The 22954-nt window shown below is 43.9% G+C and overlaps 1 long non-coding RNA gene across 1 annotated transcript; it reads left to right on the top strand.

The window, feature by feature from the left end:
* The first annotated feature begins 1177 nt into the window (after positions 1–1177).
* LOC130358054 (uncharacterized) lies at positions 1178–1658 on the top strand. The gene is made up of 3 exons (XR_008889386.1): positions 1178–1278; positions 1373–1396; positions 1483–1658. It is a non-coding gene; the product is annotated as an uncharacterized LOC130358054 (long non-coding RNA).
* Positions 1659–22954: the final 21296 nt, after the last annotated feature.

Raw genomic sequence — 22954 nt, 5'->3', positions numbered from 1 at the left:
GGCTCGCTGGGTTTTCCCACTTAGGGTGGACTTATGCATGGGCGTACTTGTAGCAATTACAGTCTAGGGAACCCTGTTATTCATTAAGGACCCTGGTTTGTTCATAAGTAACTGTTCTAACTCTGTTCTACTTAAAATAGACAGTTAACATCTATATCATTTACTATGAGGGTTTTGATATGGAGGCTTTCTCAATCAGAGCGTGGTGACACAATGAATGCGGGACCCAGTATCCATTTAATGTGAAAGGATACGTTATCACTCGCTCATCAGGCTTTGTCTTGAGAAACCCACATAGAAATAAGATATAAGATAATTAAGTAGGACTTGCCAGCTCTATAAAACACTATACTATAGGTTTGTTTATGTTTTGATACCTGGAATTAGATATAGTAATTTAGCTAGCCGCAATCACCATTGCAATCCTCTGGTCCTCTATCAGGCATAGCGCTTGGGACTTAGCTCCGCCCCCTGTAAGCGTCAGTAGAGGGCGTTGCTTGAGTGACGTAGTGCTGGGGCGACAGGATATGACACCAGATGCCGGGAGTCTCGCATGGGTTACACCGAGCGCTCCGGGTCCCTGCTCCTCCCCGGAGCGCTCACGGCGTTCCCCTCTCTGCAGCGCTGCACTGTCACTGCCCGCGGGTTGCATCCCAATCTACTCACCTGTCTCGTTCTCCGGCTGTCGCGTCCTGGCGCGCATGGCTCCGCTCTCTAGGGCGCTCTCTAAGATTTAAAGGGCCAGTGCACCACTAATTGGTGTCAGGCCCAATCAGTGTCAATTAGCTTCCCTACTCCACCAGTATATAATCCCACTTCCCCTTCCTGATCTTGTTGCCTCAGTGCCTAGTGAAAGCGTTTTGTGCGTGCCCTTACCAGTGTTACCAGACCTTCTGCTGTTGCCCTTGACTACGAACCTTGCCGCCTGCCCTGACCTTCTGCTACGTCTGACCTCGCCTCTGTCTAGTCCTCCTGTACCATGCCAGTCTCAGCAGTCAGTGAGGTTGAGCCGCTGCCGGTGGACACGACCTGGTTGCTACCGCCGCAGCAAGACCATCCCGCTTTGCGGCGGGCTCTGGTGAAAACCAGTAGCAGCTTAGAACCGGTCCACCGGTACGGTCCACGCCAATCCCTCTCTGACACAGAGGATCCACCATCAGCCTGCCGAATCGTGACAGCATGGTGAACACAGAGCAGCCAACATTAGTAGTACGGCTCCCCACCACTGTGGGTATGTGCCCCATCCGAGACCCCATACCGGTGATGAGGCAGACAACAGTGAGTAAGCTCTCTAGCAGCATACCAGCTAGACTTCTTTGCAGGTATCCCGGACCTTGAACATTAATAGGCATTTTATGTGTTTCCTCCCCAGGTGACGGGCATATAAACCGGGACTGTAAGTACAGTACCCAGCACTATCAGAAGTATAGTCATCATATATTGGGACAAAGCTTTTTGCTGTAAGGTATTTCTTTCCTACAGGTCCGGATTGCCATTACTGGTTGTTGCATCGGCCGCCACTTTGAGCACACCTTATATAGTGAGCACTGATGAATGGGTGCCACTTCATAAGCATTGATAGTGAGCACTGAGTGTCGGGTGCCACTGTATGTTATATGATACTATATTATTTGAGTCATCCACATGTATAAATTGTACTAATCCCCTTATGACGCTCAACATCAGAGCAGAAACGCGTAGGGTTGTTGCGATATTTGATGTGGTCTGCATTAAATCCACTCACCAGTGGTATGAATCTTGGTAGCAGTTAAATATTATTTTGGTGTTGGTATTATTATACACAATATTATTTAAGGTGTGATTTTAGGTAACATATTAAAAGTTACGTTTTAAAGCACCCCCCTATTATTTCTCTTAGTATGATATTTTCCACTAGAAGGATTTTTTTGTATTTTTTTGTTGCACCATACATTTTATCGTAAAATTTGTGATGTCAATACAAAGGACAACTGGTCGCACAAAAAAAAGAGTTTAAAAGAGTTATGATTTTTAGAAGGCGAGGAGGAAAAAGTGAAAATGCAAAAATAAAATTGGCCTGGTCCTTAAAGGGGTTATCCAGGAAAAACTTTGTTTTTATATATCAACTGGCTTCAGAAAGTTAAACAGATTTGTAAATTACTTCTGTTAAAAAATCTTATTCCTTTCAGTACTTATGAGCTTCTGAAGTTAAGGTTGTTCTTTTCTGTCTAAGTCATCTCTGATGACACGTGTCTCGGGAAATGCCCGGTGTAGAAGCAAATCCCCATAGCAAACCTCTTCTAAACTGGGCGTTTCCCGAGACATGTGTCATCAGAGAGCACTTAGACAGAAAAGAACAACCTTAACTTCAGCAGCTCATAAGTACTGAAAGGATTAATATGTTTTAATAGAATTAATTTACAAATCTGTTTAACTTTCTGGAGCCAGTTGATATATAAGAAAAAGTGTTTTTCCTGGAATACCCCTTTAAGGTTAAAATGGGCTTGGTCCTTAACCCCTTAAGGACAATGGACGTACTCCTACGCCCCCGTTTCCGAGTCCTTAAGGACCAAAGACGTAGGAGTACGTCCTGTCCATTCCCGGCCCCCCCGCCGCTAGCCGGTGCCCGATGCCTGCTGAAATCGTTCAGCAGGCATCGCAGCATATCGCCCAGGGGGGTCATTATGCCCCCATGTCGGCGATGGCCGCAGATCGCTGGACAATTCAGTCCAGCAATCTGCGGCTATTCCGGGTCAATCGGGTCTCCAGTGACCCGGTGACCCGGAATTACTGGCTGATAGGGGCCGTCAGAGACGGCCCCGAACAGCCAGAGCCTGCAGGGGTGAGGTGGCACTGGTGCCACCTCACGATTGCCCTGATTCGTCGGCCGGATTCCCGGCCGACCAATCAGAGCGCCTGCTGCGGGTGTCATTCCCGCACCCGCTCCGCCCCTCTTCCGGAGGACGTGAGCGGGTGCGGGACGTGCACCCCGGGTGCTGGGGACCCCGATCCCCGGCGTTAATGTTGGGATCGGGGCCCCAGGAGCGACGACGGCGGCGGCGGGACTGACCTGCAGCGTCGATCAGCAGCAGCAGGAGGTGAGTGACAGCCTCCTGCTGTTGCTTAGCAACAGCTCCCAGCATGCAAAAAGGGCATGCTGGGAGCTGTAGTTATGCAACAGGAGGAGGCAGACCACCACAACTCCCAGCATTCCCTTATGGGCATTTGGGGGACTTATGGTTTTGCAACAGCTGGAGGCACATTCTTTCTATGGAAAAGTGTACCTTCAGCTGTTGTGTAACTACAACTCCAAGCTTGCACAAACAGCTAAAGTGCATGCTGGGAGTTGTAGTGGTGCATCTGCTGGTTGCATAACTACAACTCCCAGCATGCCCGTTGGCTGTCGGTGACTGCTGAGAGTTGTAGTTTTGCAACAGCTGAAGGCACACTGAGTTAAGTAGCAAACCAGTGTGTCTCCAGCTGTTGCATAACTACAATCCCCAGCATCCCCAGCCAAAGTAGTATGTCTCCCGCTGTTGCATAACTACAACACCCAGCATGCCCTTCCGCTGTCCTTACATGCTAGGGGTTGTAGCTTTTGCAACAGCTGAAGGCACACTGGTTGCAAAACACTGAGTTTGTTGCCAAACTCGGTGTTTCACAACCAGTGTGCCTCCAGCTGTTGCAAAACTACAACTCACAGCATGCACTGATAGACCGTACATGCTGGGAGTTGTAGTTTTGCTACAGCTGGATGTCCCCCCCCCCCCCAATGTGAATGTACAGGGTACACTCACATGGGCGGAGGATTACAGTAAGTATCCGGCTGCAAGTTTGATCTGCGGCAAATTGCGGCAAAACTGCCAGCGAGAAAATTCTGTGAACCCCCCGCCCGTGCGACTGTACCCTAAAAACACTACACTACACTAACACAAAATAAAATAAAAAGTAAAAAACACTACATATACACATACCCCTACACAGCCCCCCTCCCCAATAAAAATGAAAAACGTCTGGTACGCCACTGTTTCCAAAACGGAGCCTCCAGCTGTTGCAAAACTACAACTCCCAGCATGCACTTATAGACCCTACATGCTGGGAGTTGTAGTTTGCAACAGCTGGATGTCCCCCCCCCCCCCCAAATGTGAACGTACAGGGTACACTCACATGGGCGGAGGATTACAGTAAGTATCTGGCTGCAAGTTTGAGCTGCGGCAAATTTTCTGCCGCAGCTCAAACTGCCAGCGAGAAACTACTGTGAACCCCCCGCCCGTGCGACTGTACCCTAAAAACACTACACTACCACAAAATAAAAAGTAAAAAACACTACATATACACATTCCCCTACACAGCCCCCCTCCCCAATAAAAATGAAAAACATCTGGTACGCCACTGTTTCCAAAACGGAGCCTCCAGCTGTTGCAAAACAACTACTCCCAGTATTACCAGACAGCCACTGACTGTCCAGACATGCTGGGACTTTTACAACAGGTGGAGGCACCCTGTTTGGGAATCACTGGCGTAGAATACCCCTATGTCCACCCCTATGCAAGTACCTAATTTAGGCCTCAAATGCGCATGGCGCTCTCACTTTGGAGCCCTGTCGTATTTCAAGGCAACAGTTTAGGGCCACATATGGGGTATCGCCGTACTCGGGAGAAATTGTGTTACAAATTTTGGGGGGTATTTTCTGCTATTACCCTTTTTAAAAAATGTTAAATTTTTGGGAAACCAAGCATTTTAGGTAAACATTTTTTTTTTTTTTTACATATGCAAAAGTTGTGAATCACCTGTGGGGTATTAAGGTTCACATTACCCCTTGTTACGTTCCCTGAGGGGTCTAGTTTCCAAAATGGTATGCCATGTAGGTTTTTTTTGCGGTTCTGGCACCATAGGGGCTTCCTAAATGCGGCATGCCCCCAGAGCAAAGTTTGCTTTCAAAAAGCCAAATGTGACTCCTTCTCTTCTGAGACCTGTAGTGCGCCAGCAGATCACTTTTCACCCCCATATGGGGTGTTTTCTGAATCGGAAGAAATTGGGCTTCAAATTTTGGGGGGTATTTTCTGCTATTACCCTTTTTAAAAATGTTAAAATTTTTAGAAACCAAGCATTTTAGGTAAAAAAAAATTTTTTTTTTTACATATGCAAAAGTCGTGAAACACCTGTAGGGTATTAAGGTTCACTTGACCCCTTTTTACAACACATGTAGGGTATTAAGGTTCACTTGACCCCTTTTTACATTCCCCGAGGGTCTAGTTTCCAAAATGGTATGCCATGTGTTTTTTTTTTTTTTGCGGTTCTGGCACCATAGGGGCTTCCTAAATGCGGCATGCCCCCAGAGCAAAATTTGCTTTCAAAAAGCCAAATGTGACTCCTTCCCTTCTGAGACCTGTAGTGCGCCAGCAGAGCACTTTTCACCCCCATATGGGGTGTTTTCTGAATCGGGAGAAATTGGGCTTCAAATTTTATGGGGTATTTTCTGCTATTACCCTTTTTAAAAATGTAAAAATTTTGGGAAGCCAAGCATTTTTTTTTACAAATGGAAAAGTCGTGAAACACCTGTAGGGTATTAAGGTTCACTTTACCCCTTTTTACGTTCCCCGAGGGGTCTAGTTTCCAAAATGGTATGCCATGTGGTTTTTTTTTGCGGTTCTGGCACCATAGGGGCTTCCTAAATGCGGCATGCCCCCAGAGCAAAATTTGCTTTCAAAAATCCAAATGTGACTCCTTCTCTTCTGAGACCTGTAGTGCGCCAGCAGAGCACTTTTCACCCCTATATGGGGTGTTTTCTGAATCGGAAGAAATTGGGCTTCAAATTTTGGGGGGTATTTTCTGCTATTACCCTTTTTAAAAATGTAAAGATTTTGGGAAACCAAGCATTTTTTTTTACATATGGAAAAGTCGTGAAACACCTGTAGGGTATTAAGGTTCACTTTACCCCTTTTTACGTTCCCCGAGGGGTCTAGTTTCCAAAATGGTATGCCATGTGTTTTTTTTTTGCGGTTCTGGCACCATAGGGGCTTCCTAAATGCGGCATGCCCCCAGAGCAAAATTTGCTTTCAAAAATCCAAATGTGACTCCTTCTCTTCTGAGACCTGTAGTGCGCCAGCAGAGCACTTTCACCCCCATATGGGGTGTTTTCTGACCGGGAGAAATTGGGCTTCAATTTTTTTTTTTCCTGCTATTTCCCTTTTTAAAAATGTAAAAATTTTGGGAAACCAAGCATTTCAGGTAAAACTTTTTTTTTTCTTACATATGCAAAAGTCGTGAAACACCTGTAGGGTATTAAGGATCAATTTACCCCTTGTTACGTTCCCCAAGGGGTCTAGTTTCCAAAATGGTATGCCATGTGGTTTTTTTTAAGGTTCTGGCACCATAGGGGCTTCCTAAATGCGGCATGCCCCAGAGCAAAATTTGCTTTCAAAAAGCCAAATGTGACTCCTTCTCTTCTGAGACCTGTAGTGCGCCAGCAGAGCACTTTTCACCCCCATGTGGGGTGTTTTCTGAATCAGGAGAAATTGGGCTTCAAATTTTGGGGGGTATTTTCTGCTATTATCCTTTTTAAAAATGTTAAATTTTTGGGAAACCAAGCATTTTAGGTAAAACATTATTTTTTTTTTTTTTTACATATGCAAAAGTCGTGAATCACCTGTGGGGTATTAAGGTTCACTTTACCCCTTGTTACGTTCCCCGAGGGGTCTAGTTTCCAAAATGGTGTGCCATGTGTTTTTTTTTTTGCTGTCCTGGCACCATAGGGGCTTCCTAAAGTGACATGCCCCCCAAAAACCATTTGTCGCTCCTTCCCTTCTGAGCCCCCTACTGCGCCCGCCGAACAATTAACATAGACATATGAGGTATGTGCTTACTCGAGAGAAATTGGGTTTCAAATACAAGTAAAAAATTTCTCCTTTCTACCAATTGCAAAAATTCAAAAATTGGGTCTACAAGAACATGCGAGTGTAAAAAATGAAGATTGTCAATTTTCTCCTTCACTTTTCTGCTATTCCTGTGAAACACCTAAAGGGTTAATACACTTATTGAATGTCATTTTGAATACTTTGGGGGGTGTGGTTTTTATAATGGGGTCATTTATGGGGTATTTCTAATATGAAGACCCTTCAAATCCACTTCAAACCTGAACTGGTCCATGAAAAATAGCGAGTTTGAAAATTTTGTGAAAAATTTCCAAATTGCTGCTGAATTTTGAAGCCCTCTGGTGTCTTCCAAAAGTAAAAACTCATAAATTTTATGATGCAAACATAAAGTAGACATATTGTATATGTGAACCAAAAAATGTTTTATTTTGAATATCCATTTTCCTTACAAGCAGAGAGCTTCAAAGTTAGAAAAATGCAAAATTTTCATTTTTTTCATCAAATTTTGGGATTTTTCACCAAGAAAGAATGCAAGTTACCATAACATTTTACCACTAAGTTAAAGTAGAATATGTCACGAAAAAACAATCTCAGAATCAGAATGATAACTAAAAGCATTCCAGAGTTATTAATGTTTAAAGTGACAGTGGTCAGAATTGCAAAAAACGCTCTGGTCCTTAAGGTGTAAAATGGCCTGGTCCTTAAGGGGTTAAGGGGTTAAAGGGATTTGCCACCTTTACACAAATTTTATTATAACACTGCTGTAAGTAACTAAACTGATAGAGGAACTGATAGAGCACACTAAATAACTTAATCAAGCAAACAGACAAAGCAGCATATAAATACCAAAGACAAAACCAGCAGAGGTCCCCGGTCCTAATGGATACTGTATATAGAGAAATGATAGCACGGCAATCACCCTTTTCCAGTTTTATTTCCGATCACGGTGCGGTACATACAAAGATCACGCCATTACAGTGGGAGCGGGGAGAGACAGGAAAGTGGGCTCAGCGGAGCCCGTGCAGCAACGTTTTGCGGTAAAAAACGCTTGGTCACGCCATACAGACCTATGCACACTGCCTGGTAATATCCTCTTACCTGGCAGTGTCAGAACTGCGCCGGGGTGATTGACACCCGATTGACCAATAGGAGGATAGTGATACGCTCCTACTGTCTTGTGTGATCGCGAATCAGGGACGCTCAGAGTCACAGTGGGCTCCGTTCCGTGTCCCTCCAGCAGTTCACTCGCAAATTGGTGTGCTATTTAGTATAAGTGCACAAAGAGAACAGTAGTGATCTGAGCGCTTCCGATGTTGCCGTCGCTATAGCATACAGGTAAAAAGATGCCAACCAGGCATTAGCATGTATCCCTGTATCCGTAGCTATATAGGCTCTGTGGATCGGGGGACTTCAATCGGAATTAACAGGGCAGGAGCCTTGCATAATGTACATAATAGAAACATTAAACACATTTGTAAAAATGTAATTACTGTGTAACTTTTGATGGCTTGTTCCTGTCCTGCAAAACATAAAGAGGGTGGGGAAAGACAAGGGAGGCATAGACATTGACTATTTGTGATAGTCCGGATCATCAGACATCTGTCCCATGACATAAAACTCTGTCCAAGGGGATCAAAAGGGGATGAGGGAAAGTAGTCGCAACTTGCAACTCCAGGAAGAGGGGAGACGATTGTCACTCAGGTCGGCATGACAGCAAGGATGCCGGATTAGCGGATCCGTGCTGTATTATTTTAACAGAAGATGTTGAGCTCATTTCTCTCATTGAAACTGGCAGGACTGATGGCGTTTAGTCGGGATATCCACCTTGCTTCTTTTTGTAACAATGTTGTTTTCTTATTCTGCCCAGATATCGCTGTCCTTACGCATTCCAAGCCGAAGAAAGAAAGTACTGCCGGATCACCTGCGTGTTCTTCGTGGACGTGTTGTGAAACTCGTGGTACTCCGGTGCCCAGGCGGTTAAGTCTGTAATGTTCTCTAAACCTATGAAACAAAGGTCTTGCTGTGGATCCAATATAGTACATCTGGCAGGAACACTTTATGCAATATATTACGTGGTCAGTCCTGCAGGTGATAAAATCCTTAACATGTACTTTGGTCCCGCCTATTTGGTAATTTTTTTCAGGAAGGAGATATTTACAAAAGGAACAATTCCCGCATCTATAGTCTCCAACCGGACTGGATTCATTCAACCAGGTTCTTTTGCTGTTTTTGCCCTCATTTTTAGATTTATAAGTACTCCTTACTAATAGTGTTGAGCGGCATAGGCCATATTCAAATTCGTGAATATTCGCGAATATATGGGCGAATATTCGTCATATATTCACGAATATTCGCATATTCGTAGTAATCTCGTTTTATTTTCGCATATGCGAACATTTTCATATGCGAAAATTTTCATATGTGAAAATTAGCATATACGAAAATTAGCATAGACGTACATTCGCATATACGAAAATTTGCATATGTAAATTTTCGCATATGCGAAAATTCGCACACCAGTCTCATACGTATTAGATAGAGCCTTCTTTACACCACACAAGCTGGAAGCAGACAGGGGTGATCACTGTGATGTGTACTGTGAAAAAAAAAAAAGAATATTCGTAATTACGAATATATAGCGCTATATTCGCGAATATTCGCGAATTCGCGAATATGCGATATTCGCGAATAAATTTTGTATTGCGAATATTCGCGAGCAACACTACTTACTAATACATTCTTGATAGTGGTGGTTTTGCGGTATGCAATAACAGGTTTATTTTTTTGCTGTATCCTTGAGAATGGGATCTTCTTCTACTATGTGCCAGTGCCTGTGAATGGCACGCCTGATTTCATTCGCCATATGGCTATATTTAAAGGAGAATTCAAATTTTAGTTTTTTTTTTACTTCTGTTTGTTCTTTTCTGTTTCTTTCCAGCATAGATTCCCTATTCACTTTACTGGCTTTGTCCAGGGCTGTATTTAAGATATTTTCAGGGTATCCCCTGGATGCAAGATGTGTTTTTAAGGTATCTGCTTGAGCCAGAAAATCTTCCTCTCTGCTATTTATTCTCCTCAATCTGAGGAATTGGCTATATGGCACTGCTTCCTTAGTATGGGAGGAGTGAAAAGAGTCAAAGTGCAGATAAAAGAGAGGAGCTGAAGGTTTTCTATAGCTTTTGGTGGTGACACATCCATCTTGCAAAGACACCCCTACATCAAGAAATGATAATTCTATTTCACTGAAGGCATACGTGAAAACCATGTTCATATGGTTGAATTTGTTCAAGTATTTCACAAATTGTTGGAAATCATGTTCTGAACCGTGCCAAATAATGAACACATCATCCACGAATCTTTTGTACATTTTGAGATGACGTAAGTAGGGGTTGTTGCTTGAGTAAATCATTTTTGCTTCCAGGAATGCCAGGAAAATATTAGTGAATGTGCACGAGACCGGTGTGCCCATGGCCATGCCAGTGCACTGTTTATACCATGACCCATCAAATTGGAAAAAAATTGTTCTTCATAGTGAAGTTCAAAGCTTCTGTCACAAATTCTGTGACTTGATCAGGTTTCTTTGCTGCAATTAAGAATTCCTTGATTGTTTCAGTACCTAGATCCTGGGGGATTCGAGTGTATAAAGACTTGACGTCTATTGAGGCTATTTTGTCGCCCGGTCCTAATGGGTTAGCGATACCTGCGGGGTGCATGTATCAGGTGAAGTATCATACAGACAATAATAAAAAAGAAAGGGAGTGGAGTGAACACTACAACATATGTTGAAAGGTTTTCTGATCCTAATTCAATGCTCATTCATATTATTGTTTTGGGGGCACACTGTTATATATACACAGATTTCTCCATGTAATCTCTGCAGGCACATAAGAGGTTAATGCCTCTTTAGTTGTGTGTCAGCAGCATGTTCACAGGTGTATTTTTCCTTGTTGATTCAAGGGGGCAGTACTATACTGAGTAAGGTTATTTATTCCTACCTAAGGTTTATTTTCTTCATGCTTTGATAAAGGTTATATGAACGTTGTTGGTTTTATCTGCGCTGCCTTTTTTGTGATTTTATCTCTATGGAATGAATAGAGAAGTGTTTTTTATACTATACTCCGGAGTGCTGGACTTATCGTTTTAGATTTTTTCTATTACCCAATAACTAAAAAGAGCATACGTGCACTCACTGCTGGGACAGTATCAGCACGTCCGGAAGTCCAGGGCTACGGGGTCATGCAGAGATGAGGTGGAGCGCACAGAGGCAACACCAGCTGTTTTGTACAACAATGCGTACTTCTACCAGCCTCAGATCTTACGTCATCATGCTAGATGCCTGTGGAGGTTGCCATAGTAAGATATCAACAATACGGTGAGCAAAGAGGAACAAAACGGAGAAAAGAAAGGAATAATCAAATAACACTGGAAAGGCCCTATTACATATAGTGATTCAGTAAGTGAACAAGGATACTAATGTATAATACCTATCAATACAGGAATGGGGACATGTTGAGGCGGTCCTTAAACCCTGCTGGGTCCTGAGAATTACATCTCAGAACCCATCGAGCCTCGCATTGTAATAACAGGACTTCCCTGTCCCCCCATTTTCAGGCACAAATACTCTCTCTAAGCCTTTGAATCTGAGAAAATCAACATCCTTGTTATGGCAGGTTTGTAGTTGTTCTGGTTTAAATGATCTTTATTGTTTTTTGAGAACATTTTTACAACAAGAAGTGTTGGCCAAAGAAAATAAAACAAGGCCAAAAGAACATTACAAAACAATGTATCATATTCGTATAGATATAGAATCGAACAAACACTCGGTAGTATTATAGGTTTTTCTATTTATAAAATTGAATAAAAAATTATAAGGATATTGTATAGTCATATCCGGTTACATTATATAAATTAGATTGAGTAAAATAATTAAAGTTTCATATATTCATAATCACTAAGTATTAAATAATCATACTTATGAGGTGTCAGCAATTGGTCTATTATTATGAATCCAGATCTTGTTGTCCTCCCCTCTCTCATCTCGTCATGTTCCATGGAATCATTTGTGGAATGTATCACATAATGTATGTACCTATTATAAGTGAATATAAGCAAGTATAAATAGTATAAATAAATATAATAAATGTAAGAATAAATATAAGTATGAGTATAAATAATGGCACACAGTAAGCTAATATCTCTCAATGGAATATCATAAATAGTACAATATTTTCAGGGACCTTGGTAAAAACATAAAACTCAGGTACATTGCAATGAAAACAATGTAGGTAAACAGCTGGAGATATTTATTTCACAGGGTAATGCTTCCTCCAACTTCTCCATTTTGACTCGCAGGACAGTCTGTTGTTCATCTTCCAGGCATATGATGTCTCATAAAAGCAGCTAGATTTAACAGCTTCTATGATGTCGGCTGTAGAAGGTACGGAGGTTGTTTTCCACCTGGATGCAATAAGTGTCCTGTATGCTATCAAAATGTGACATAACGGTTAGACATGAGCAAACTTTTCAAAAATTTGATTTGGCCAATTCGCCAAATTTTCCCGAAAAGTTTGTTTCGATCCGAATTTGTTTGCGGCAAATCAATATTAAAAATGGCTATTTCTAGCCTACCTACAGCCTCTATAGGGGTATAGAACACTTTGCTGTGTCCTAAAACGCATATTGAGTGTGCTGGGGTAGTGAAATAATACTGTTATTCAGAATAGCATGCAGATTACCGGCATCGCTCCTAGAATCACTGGCGCACAGCAGCACAATGACAGAGCCTGGTTGTGGCATCAGAGTCAGGAGACCATATAGTGACTGAATGACATAGCATGGGCATGTTGGCAGCAAGAAGAGACCATATATTGGCTGAATGGCACAGCGTGGAGGTGTTGCAGCATGAGGACACCATATAGTGGCTGAATGGCACAGTGTGGAGGTGTTGGCAGCATGAGGACACCATATAGTGGCTGAATGGTACAGCGTGGAGGTGTTGGCAGCATGAGGACACCATATAGTGGCTGAATGGCACAGCGTGGAAGTGTTGGCAGCATGAGGACACCATATAGTGGCTGAATGGCACAGCATGGAGGTATAGGCAGCATGAGGACACCATATAGTGGCTGAATGGCACAGTGTGGAGGTGTTGGCAGCATGAGGACACCATATAGTGGCTGAATGGCACAGCGTGGAGGTGTTGGCAGCATGAGGGGACCATATAGTGGCTGAATGGCACAGCGTGGAGGTGTTGCCAGCATGAGGACACCATATAGTGGATGAATGACATAGCGTGGAGGTGTTGGCAGCATGAGGACACCATATAGTGGCTAAATGGCACAGCGTGGAGGTGTTGGCAGCATGAGGACACCATATAGTGGCTGAATGGCACAGCGTGGAGGTGTTGGCAGCATGAGGACACCATATAGTGGCTGAATGGCACAGCATGGAGGTGCTGGCAGCATGAGGACACCATATAGTGACTGAATGACATAGCGTGGACATGTTGGCAGCAAGAGGAGACCATTTAGTGGCTGAATGGCACAGCATGGAGTTGGCTGATGCACTAGTACACTACACACCAGGGCTTCACAATCCCCCCAAAAAAATGTTTGACAAATTTTTGACAAAGATTTCTCATAGGTAGCACCCACTATCCAAAAATGAGAAATTTCCAGACCCAGGCCCCACCTTTGCGGCATCAGGAACCCAAATATTGGCTGAAGGACATAGCCTGAAGTTGGCTGATGCACCAGTACACACCCGGGCTTCACAATCCCCTCCAAAAAACAACAACATTTTTGAATTTTTTTAAAGAAATACCTTTGTGTAAGAACAAGTGCATATCCAACAGTTCACAAGACTCTATAATGCAGGACGGTGGACCACCCAAAGACATTCTTCTCAAAAATAATAAACCACACAATGTTTGAAATTGTTTTACAAAAACTAATTCAATATGTGCGTAAGCGCATCTGTCTCCAAAAGATCAGATCACCAAACCCCCTACCTTTGCACGATCAATTACGAGATCGAGCAATACCAGGTGTGTTATGCCCTCAGATTTCCGGGGCCGCACTAGCGCTCCACTGAACGGATTAGCGTGTCTCTATCTTTCAAGGACAGGTGCGTGTTGCACGCTGAAACCAGTTCGTGATAGGGATCTGGGATTGCAATTATTTAACCTTAAAACGAGGAATTACCAGTAAGTGAGGGTCATAAGCTGGCGTTGATTAAATCCCTGCCCATTGTACACACCACCCGTCGCTATAAGCGATTGGATTAGTTAGTGAGTTGGTTAGTGAGGTCCTCGGATCGGCCCAGGCGGGGTAGGAGAAGGCCCTGGCAGAGCGCCGAGAATTTAACGATCATTGTTGAAATTTGCATTAAGCATGTATTTAGCTACTGCTAAACATCCAAAAATTTAAGGCCCAAGGCCAGAGGCACCGGGGAGGCAAGTAGTTCCTGAAAGACACAGAATTAGTCTGGATCATGCATTTGCAGTACCCAAGAGGTTTTCATAACCCCTTACATTTAAAGATCAATGTTTACATTTGCATTAAGCATGTATTTAGCTACTGCTAAACTTCAAAAAATTATAGGCCCAAGGCCTGAGGCACCAAGGAGGCAAGTAGTTTGTGAAAGACACAGAATGAGTCTGGAGCAGTCATTCGCAGTACCCAAGAGGGTTTCATAACCCCTTACATTTAAAGATCAATGTTGACATTTGCATTAACCCCTTAAGGACTCAGACCATTTTGGCCTTAAGGACTCAGACAATTTAAAGGGGTATTCCGGGAAAAAAACTTTTTTAGATATATCAACTGGCTCCAGAAAGTTAAACAGATTTGTAAATTACTTCTATTAAAAAATCGTAATCCTTTCAGTACTTATGAGCTTCTGAAGTTAAGGTTGTTCTTTTCTGTCTAAATCCTATCTGATGACACCTGTCTCGGGAAACGCCCAGTGGGGATTTGCTTCTAAACAGGGCTTTTCCCGAGACAGGTGTCATCAGAGAAGAAAAGAACAGCCTTAACTTCAGAAGCTCATAAGTACTGAAAGGATTAAGATCTTTTAATAGAAGTAAATTACAAATCTGTTTAACTTTCTGTAGCCAGTTGACTAGAATGAGGGCTTGTTTTCTGCATGACCAGTTGTCCATTGTGATGATATCCCTCATTATATCATAAAATGTATGGCGCAACCAAAAAACTAAATTTTTCTGGGGAAATTAAAAAGAAAAACGCAATTTTGGTAATTTTGGAAGGTTTCGTTTTCACGCCATACAATTTACGGTAACAATGACATTTGTTCTTTATTCTGAGGGTCAATACAATTAAAATGATACCCTTTATTACATACTTTTATATTTTTGTGTTGCTTAAAAAAAAATCACAAACTTTTTAACCAAATTTGTATGTTTATAATCCTTTTATTTTGATGACCTATAACTTTTTCATTTTTCAGTATAAGCGGCGGTATGAGGGCTCATTTTCTGCTCCATGATCTGTACTTTTATATTATAAATTTACATATTAAAAACTTTTAATAATTTTTTTTAAAATAAAATGTATTAAAAAAAGTAGCAATTTTGGAAATTTTTTTTTCTTTATATTCATGCCGTTCACCGTACGGGATCATTAATATTTTATTTTAATAGTTCGGACATTTACGCAAGCGGCGATACCAAATATGTCTATTACATTTATTTTTTACGCTTTTTGGGGGTAAAATAGGAAAAAACGGGGGGGGGGGGGATTTTTCACTTTTTTTACTTTTAATTTTACATTTTTTAAATTTTTTTTTTACACTTGAATAGTCCCCATAGGGGACTATTCATAGCAATACCATGATTGCTAATACTGATCTGTTCTATGTATAGGACATAGAACAGATCAGTGTTATCGGTCATCTTCTGCTCTGATCTGCTCGATCTCTGACCAGAGCAGAAGACGCCGGGAGCCGGACAGAGGCAGGTGAGGGGACCTCCGTGCGGCGTTCTGAATGATCGGATCCCCGCAGCAGCGCTGCGGGCGATCATTCATTGAAATCGCGTACTGCCGCAGATACCGGGATCTATATTGATCCCGGCATCTGAGGGGTTAATGGCGGACGCCCGCGAGATCGCGGAGGTCGGCCATTGCCGGCGGATCCCGGGCTGCAATCAGCAGCCGGGATCAGCCGCGCATGACATGGGCATCGCTCCGATGCCCGCGGTTATGTACAGGACGTAAATGTACATCCTGGTGCGTTAAGTACCACTGCACCAGGACGTGCATTTACGTCCTGCGTCCTTAAGGGGTTAAGCATGTATTTAGCTACTCCTAAACTTCAAAAAATTTTAGGCCCAAGGCCAGAAGCATCAGTTTTCCCCATATTAGGAGCATAGTTGTCCCCCAGATTAGGCAGCATACATGTCCCCCAGATTAGGAGCATAGTTGTCCCCCAGATAAGGAGCATAGTTGTCCCCCAGAGAAGGCCCTGGCAGAGCGCCGAGAATTTAACGATCATTGTTGAAATTTGCATTAAGCATGTATTTAGCTACTGCTAAACATCCAAAAATTTAAGGCCCAAGGCCAGAGGCACCGGGGAGGCAAGTAGTTCCTGAAAGACACAGAATTAGTCTGGATCATGCATTTGCAGTACCCAAGAGGTTTTCATAACCCCTTACATTTAAAGATCAATGTTTACATTTGCATTAAGCATGTATTTAGCTACTGCTAAACTTCAAAAAATTATAGGCCCAAGGCCTGAGGCACCAAGGAGGCAAGTAGTTTGTGAAAGACACAGAATGAGTCTGGAGCAGTCATTCGCAGTACCCAAGAGGGTTTCATAACCCCTTACATTTAAAGATCAATGTTGACATTTGCATTAACCCCTTAAGGACTCAGACCATTTTGGCCTTAAGGACTCAGACAATTTAAAGGGGTATTCCGGGAAAAAAACTTTTTTAGATATATCAACTGGCTCCAGAAAGTTAAACAGATTTGTAAATTACTTCTATTAAAAAATCGTAATCCTTTCAGTACTTATGAGCTTCTGAAGTTAAGGTTGTTCTTTTCTGTCTAAATCCTATCTGATGACACCTGTCTCGGGAAACGCCCAGTGGGGATTTGCTTCTAAACAGGGCTTTTCCCGAGACAGGTGTCATCAGAGAAGAAAAGAACAGCCTTAACTTCAGAAGCTCATAAGTACTGAAAGGATTAAGATCTTTTAATAGAAGTAAATTACAAATCTGTTTAACTTTCTGTAGCCAGTTGACTAGAATGAGGGCTTGTTTTCTGCATGACCAGTTGTCCATTGTGATGATATCCCTCATTATATCATAAAATGTATGGCGCAACCAAAAAACTAAATTTTTCTGGGGAAATTAAAAAGAAAAACGCAATTTTGGTAATTTTGGAAGGTTTCATTTTCACGCCATACAATTTACGGTAACAATGACATTTGTTCTTTATTCTGAGGGTCAATACAATTAAAATGATACCCTTTATTACATACTTTTATATTTTTGTGTTGCTTAAAAAAAAATCACAAACTTTTTAACCAAATTTGTATGTTTATAATCCTTTTATTTTGATGACCTATAACTTTTTCATTTTTCAGTATAAGCGGCGGTATGAGGGCTCATTTTCTGCTCCATGATCTGTACTTTTATATTATAAATTTACATATTAAAAACTTTTAATACATTTTTTTAAAATAAAATGTATTAAAAAAAGTAGCAATTTTGGAAATTTTTTTTTTCTTTACATTCATGCCGTTCACCGTACGGGATCATTAATATTTTATTTTAATAGTTCGGACATTTACGCAAGCGGTGATACCAAATATGTCTATTACATTTATTTTTTACGCTTTTTGGGGGTAAAATAGGAAAAAACGGGGGGGGGGGGGATTTTTCACTTTTTTTACTTTTAATTTTACATTTTTTAAATTTTTTTTTACACTTGAATAGTCCCCATAGGGGACTATTCATAGCAATACCATGATTGCTAATACTGATCTGTTCTATGTATAGGACATAGAACAGATCAGTGTTATCGGTCATCTTCTGCTCTGATCTGCTCGATCTCTGACCAGAGCAGAAGACGCCGGGAGCCGGACAGAGGCAGGTGAGGGGACCTCCGTGCGGCGTTCTGAATGATCGGATCCCCGCAGCAGCGCTGCGGGCGATCATTCATTGAAATCGCGTACTGCCGCAGATACCGGGATCTGTATTGATCCCGGCATCTGAGGGGTTAATGGCGGACGCCCGCGAGATCGCGGGGGTCGGCCATTGCCGGCGGATCCCGGGCTGCAATCAGCAGCCGGGATCAGCCGCGCATGACACGGGCATCGCTCCGATGCCCGCGGTTATGTACAGGATGTAAATGTACATCCTGGTGCGTTAAGTACCACTGCACCAGGACATGCATTTACGTCCTGCGTCCTTAAGGGGTTAAGCATGTATTTAGCTACTCCTAAACTTCAAAAAATTATAGGCCCAAGGCCAGAAGCATCAGTTTTCCCCATATTAGGAGCATAGTTGTCCCCCAGATTAGGCAGCATACATGTCCCCCAGATTAGGAGCATAGTTGTCCCCCAGATAAGGAGCATAGTTGTCCCCCAGAGTAGGCAGCATAGATGTCCCCCGGATTAGGAGCATACTTGTCCCCCAGATTAGGCAGCATGGATGTCCACCAGATTATGATCTTAGTTGTCCCCCAGATTAGGAGCATAGTTGTCCCCCAGATTAGGCAGCATATATGTCATCCAGATTAGGCAGCATAGATGTCCCCCAGATTAGGCAGCATAGATGTCCCCCAGATTAGGCAGCATAGATGTCCCCCAGATTAGGAGCATAGTTGTCCCCCAGAGTAGGCAGCATAGATGTCCCCCAGATTAGGAGCATACTTGTCCCCCAGATTAGGCAGCATAGATGTCCACCAGATTAGGAGCTTAGTTGTCCCCCAGATTAGGAGCATAGTTGTCCCCCAGATAAGGAGCATAGTTGTCCCCCAGATTAGGCAGCATAGATGTCACCCAGATTAGGAGCATAGTTGTCCCCCAGATTAGGCAGCATAGATTTCACCCAGATTAGGCAGCATAGATGTCCCCCAGTTTAGGAGCATACTTGTCCCCTAGAGTAGGCAGCATAGATGTCCCCCAGATTAGGAGCATACTTGTCCCCCAGATTAGGCAGCATAGATGTCCACCAGATTAGGATCTTAGTTGTCCCCCAGATTAGGAGCATAGTTGTCCCCCAGATAAGGAGCATAGTTGTCCCCCAGATTAGGCAGCATAGATGTCACCCAGATTAGGCAGCATAGATGTCCCCCAGATTAGGCAGCATAGATGTCCCCCAGATTAGGCAGCATAGATGTCCTCCAGATTAGGAGCATAGTTGTCCCCCAGATTAGGCAGCATACAGACGAGTTCGCCTTGGGGTGACTATGGCCCCGGCCACAATAAACACCCGCTCTGATGGCACACTACTGGCCAGGCAGCACAGCTTTTCCAGGGCAAACTCCGCTATTTTTTGCCATAAATCGAGTTTGGCTGCCCAGAAGTCCAGCGGATCTTCAACGGTTGTTGGCAGGGTCATGTTGAGGTAAGCCACCACCTGCTGGTTCCTAGTCCATGTCCACCTGCTGCTGATGAGTAGTTTCACTATGCGGCGGAAGGAAGCTACTTATCAGCGACTGTAGACTCAGGCTGCTGCTGATTGAGCCGGTACTGCTCCTGCCTGCCTTCTCCGGCAGCCGTGGCAGTGGAAGGTAAGCGCAGAGGGCCCCCCGAGTCAGACCTGTGAGTGGATGGACCATGTGACCGATAGACATCAGCCAACCGACTATGTAGAAGCTCCCTGAAGTAAGTCAGTTTTTCCTCCCTCTCAGTGAGTGTAGAAAAGGGCCCCATTTTGGGCCGGTAGCGAGGGTCTAATAAGGTGGAGATCCAGAAGTCATCGCGCTGCCGAATTTTGACAATTCGGGGGTCACTACGCAAGCAACTCAGCATGCATCGTGCCATTTGTGACAGTGACTCGCTGGGACTACCTGCCTCCATCTCCACTGCATACTGCCACAGTGTTTCTGGGTCCTCTGTCTCACCTCCCTCGAAATAACCCTCTAGCTCCTTTGGCTGTTCCTGCTCCTCCTCTCCTGTCCAATGACCAGAAACACTGACCATCTCATCCACCGTAAACTGTGCTCCGCTCTGCCCCTCATCATCCTCCTCCAGTTCATCCCCCACAGGACTCATGTAGCCTTCTGATGTAGGCGCAACGTCTCCATTGTCATGACCAGCCATGTTTTCAAACATTTTTTGGAGCAAATGTAGGAGGGGAATTACGTCGTTCATGGCAAGATTTGAGCGACTAACAAAAAATGTGGCTTCCTCAAAGGGCCTCAGCAAATGGTTGGTGTCACGAATGAGCTGCCACTGGTTAACATTGAAGTTACAAAGGGGAGTACTTCTATCTGCTTGGATCATGAAAACATCCGTGATGGCTTTTCTTTGTTCATATAGTCTGTCCAACATATGGAGGGTGGAATTCCAATGTGTGGCAACGTCACAAATGAGACTATGTTGTGGGATACCGTTTTGACGCTGCAGCTCAAGCAAAGTGTGCTTGGCGGTGTACGAGTGGCTGAAGTGCATGCACAGTTTCCTTGCCATTGTCAGGACGTCTTGCAAATGGGGTGAAAACTTGATGAACTTCTTGACAACCAGATTCAACACGTGTGCCATGCAGGGGGAATGGTTCACATTTCCTTGTCGCAGCGCGGCCACAATGTTCTTCCCATTGTCGGTCACCATGGTTCCCATTTCCAGATTTCGTGGAGTAAGCCATACTCGGATTTCTTCCCTAGTGAACTTCAGCAGTTCCTCCCCTGTGTGACTCCGTTCGCCAAGGCAAACCATGTGAATGACGGCTTGACACCGCTGTGCCCTACACACGTGGTACGGTGAAGGGCCACCAAGATTTGGACGTGCAGTGGAGGCCGAGGACACGGGGGAGGAGGAGTAGGCGCACACTGTAAAAGGACCAACTGCCAGGCAGCGAGAGCATGGAGGAGGAAGCGGTGTGACCTGTCCAAGTTGCTGTTGTGGCTGTGCAGGAACAACATTTACCCAGTGGGCCGTAAAAGACATGTATTGTCCATGCCCATAGTTACAGCTCCACATGTCGGCGCTGCCGTGCACTTTTGAACACACCGACAGGCTCAAGGACTGGCCCACCTTCTCTTGTACAAACTGTAAACCTCCGCCCATGTGAGTGTACCCTGTACATTCACATTGGGGGGGGGGCGGACATCCAGCTGTTGCAAAACTACAACTCCCAGCATGCGCTGACAGACTGTACCCAGCATGTACGGTGCATGGTGTACATTGACTGCTGAGAGTTGGAGTTTTCAACAGCTGGAGGCACACCGGTCGTGAAACACTGAGTTAGGTAAAAAAAAAAAAAAACTCTAAGTTTCACAACCAGTGTGCCTTCAGCTGTTGCAAAACTACAACTCTCAGCAGTCACCGACAGCCAACGGGCATGCTGGGAGTTGTAGTTATGCAACCAGCAGATGCACCACTACAACTCCCAGCATGCACTTTAGCTGTTTGTGCAAGCTGGGAGTTGTAGTTATACAACAGCTGAAGGTACACTTTTCCATAGAAAAAATGTGCCTCCAGCTGTTGCAAAACTATAAGTCCCAGCATGCACATAAGGGAATGCTGGGAGTTGTGATGGTCTGCCTCCTGCTGTTGCATAACTACAGCTCCCAGCAAGCCCTTTTTGCATGCTGGGAGCTGTTGCTAAGCAACAGCAGGAGGCTGTCACTCACCTCCAAAGATCCACGCCGGAAAGTCAGTCCCTCGTCGTCGCCGCCGCCACTGCTCCTGGGGCCCCAATCCCAACATTGACGCCGGGGATCGGGGTCCCCAGCACCCGGGGTGCATGTCCCGCACCCGCTCACGTCCTCCGGAAGAGGGGCGGAGCGGGTTGCAGGAGTGACACCCGCAGCAGGCGCCCTGATTGGTCGGCCAGTATTCCGGCTGACAAATCAGGGCGATCGTGAGGTGGCACCAGTGCCACCTCACCCCTGCAGGCTCTGGCTGTTCGGGGCTGTCAGAGACGGCCCCAAACAGCCAGTAATTTCAAGTCACCGCGTGACTGGAGACCCGATTGACCCGGAATCGCCGCAGATCGCTGGACTGAATTGTCCAGCGATCTGCGGCGATCGCCGACATGGGGGGGGGGCATAATGACCCCCCTGGGCGATATGCCGGGATGCCTGCTGAACGATTTCAGCAGGCATCGGGCACCGGCTCCCCTCCGGCTAGCGGTGGGGACCGGAATTCCCACGGGCGTATGGATACGCCTTCGGTCTTTAAAGACTCGGAATGCAGGGCGTATCCATACGCCCTATGTCCTGAAGAGGTTAAAGGGGTATTCCAGGAAAAAACTTTTATATATATATATTTTATATAACTATATATATAACTTATATTTTATATAACTATATTTATATAACTTTTATATCTATTAAAAAATCTTAATCCTTTCAGTACTTATGAGCTTCTAAAGTTATGGTTGTTCTTTTCTGTCTAAGTGCTCTCTGATGACATGTGTCTCGCAAAACGCCCAGTTTAGAAGAGGTTTGCTATGGGGATTTGCTTCTAAACTGGGCAGTTCCCGAGACACGTGTCATCAGAGATCTCTTAGACAGAAAAGAACAACCTTAACTTCAGAAGCTCATAAGTACTGAAAGGATTAAGATTTTTTATTAGAAGTAAATTACAAATCTGTTTAACTTTCTTTAGCCAGTTGATATATAAAAAAAAGTTTTTTCCTGGATAACCCCTTTAAGAGATTTGAGAGCTTGAGCCCATTCATAGTTAGAAATGATTAGATATAATTATTTTTCCCATTTGGAGTGTTGAATTCCATTGTTGACATAGAAGTCATTGTTGTAAAACTGATATAAAGGTTTAAGGGTGAGTTTTGAGATAGAATCAGACGATATGTTCATTAGATCAGTCAAAGTTTGAGGTATTGATACTGTAGTCTGAGGGAAAGCTTTCAAATGTTTGATGGTGGTGTAAGTTTTTCTCACTGTGTC

The sequence above is a fragment of the Hyla sarda genome, chromosome 2 (assembly GCF_029499605.1).
Source record: "Hyla sarda isolate aHylSar1 chromosome 2, aHylSar1.hap1, whole genome shotgun sequence".
Classification (NCBI taxonomy): Eukaryota; Metazoa; Chordata; class Amphibia; order Anura; family Hylidae; genus Hyla; species Hyla sarda.
The sequence above is the reverse complement of the archived record's forward strand: the minus strand, read 5'-3'. Positions and strand labels throughout refer to the sequence as shown.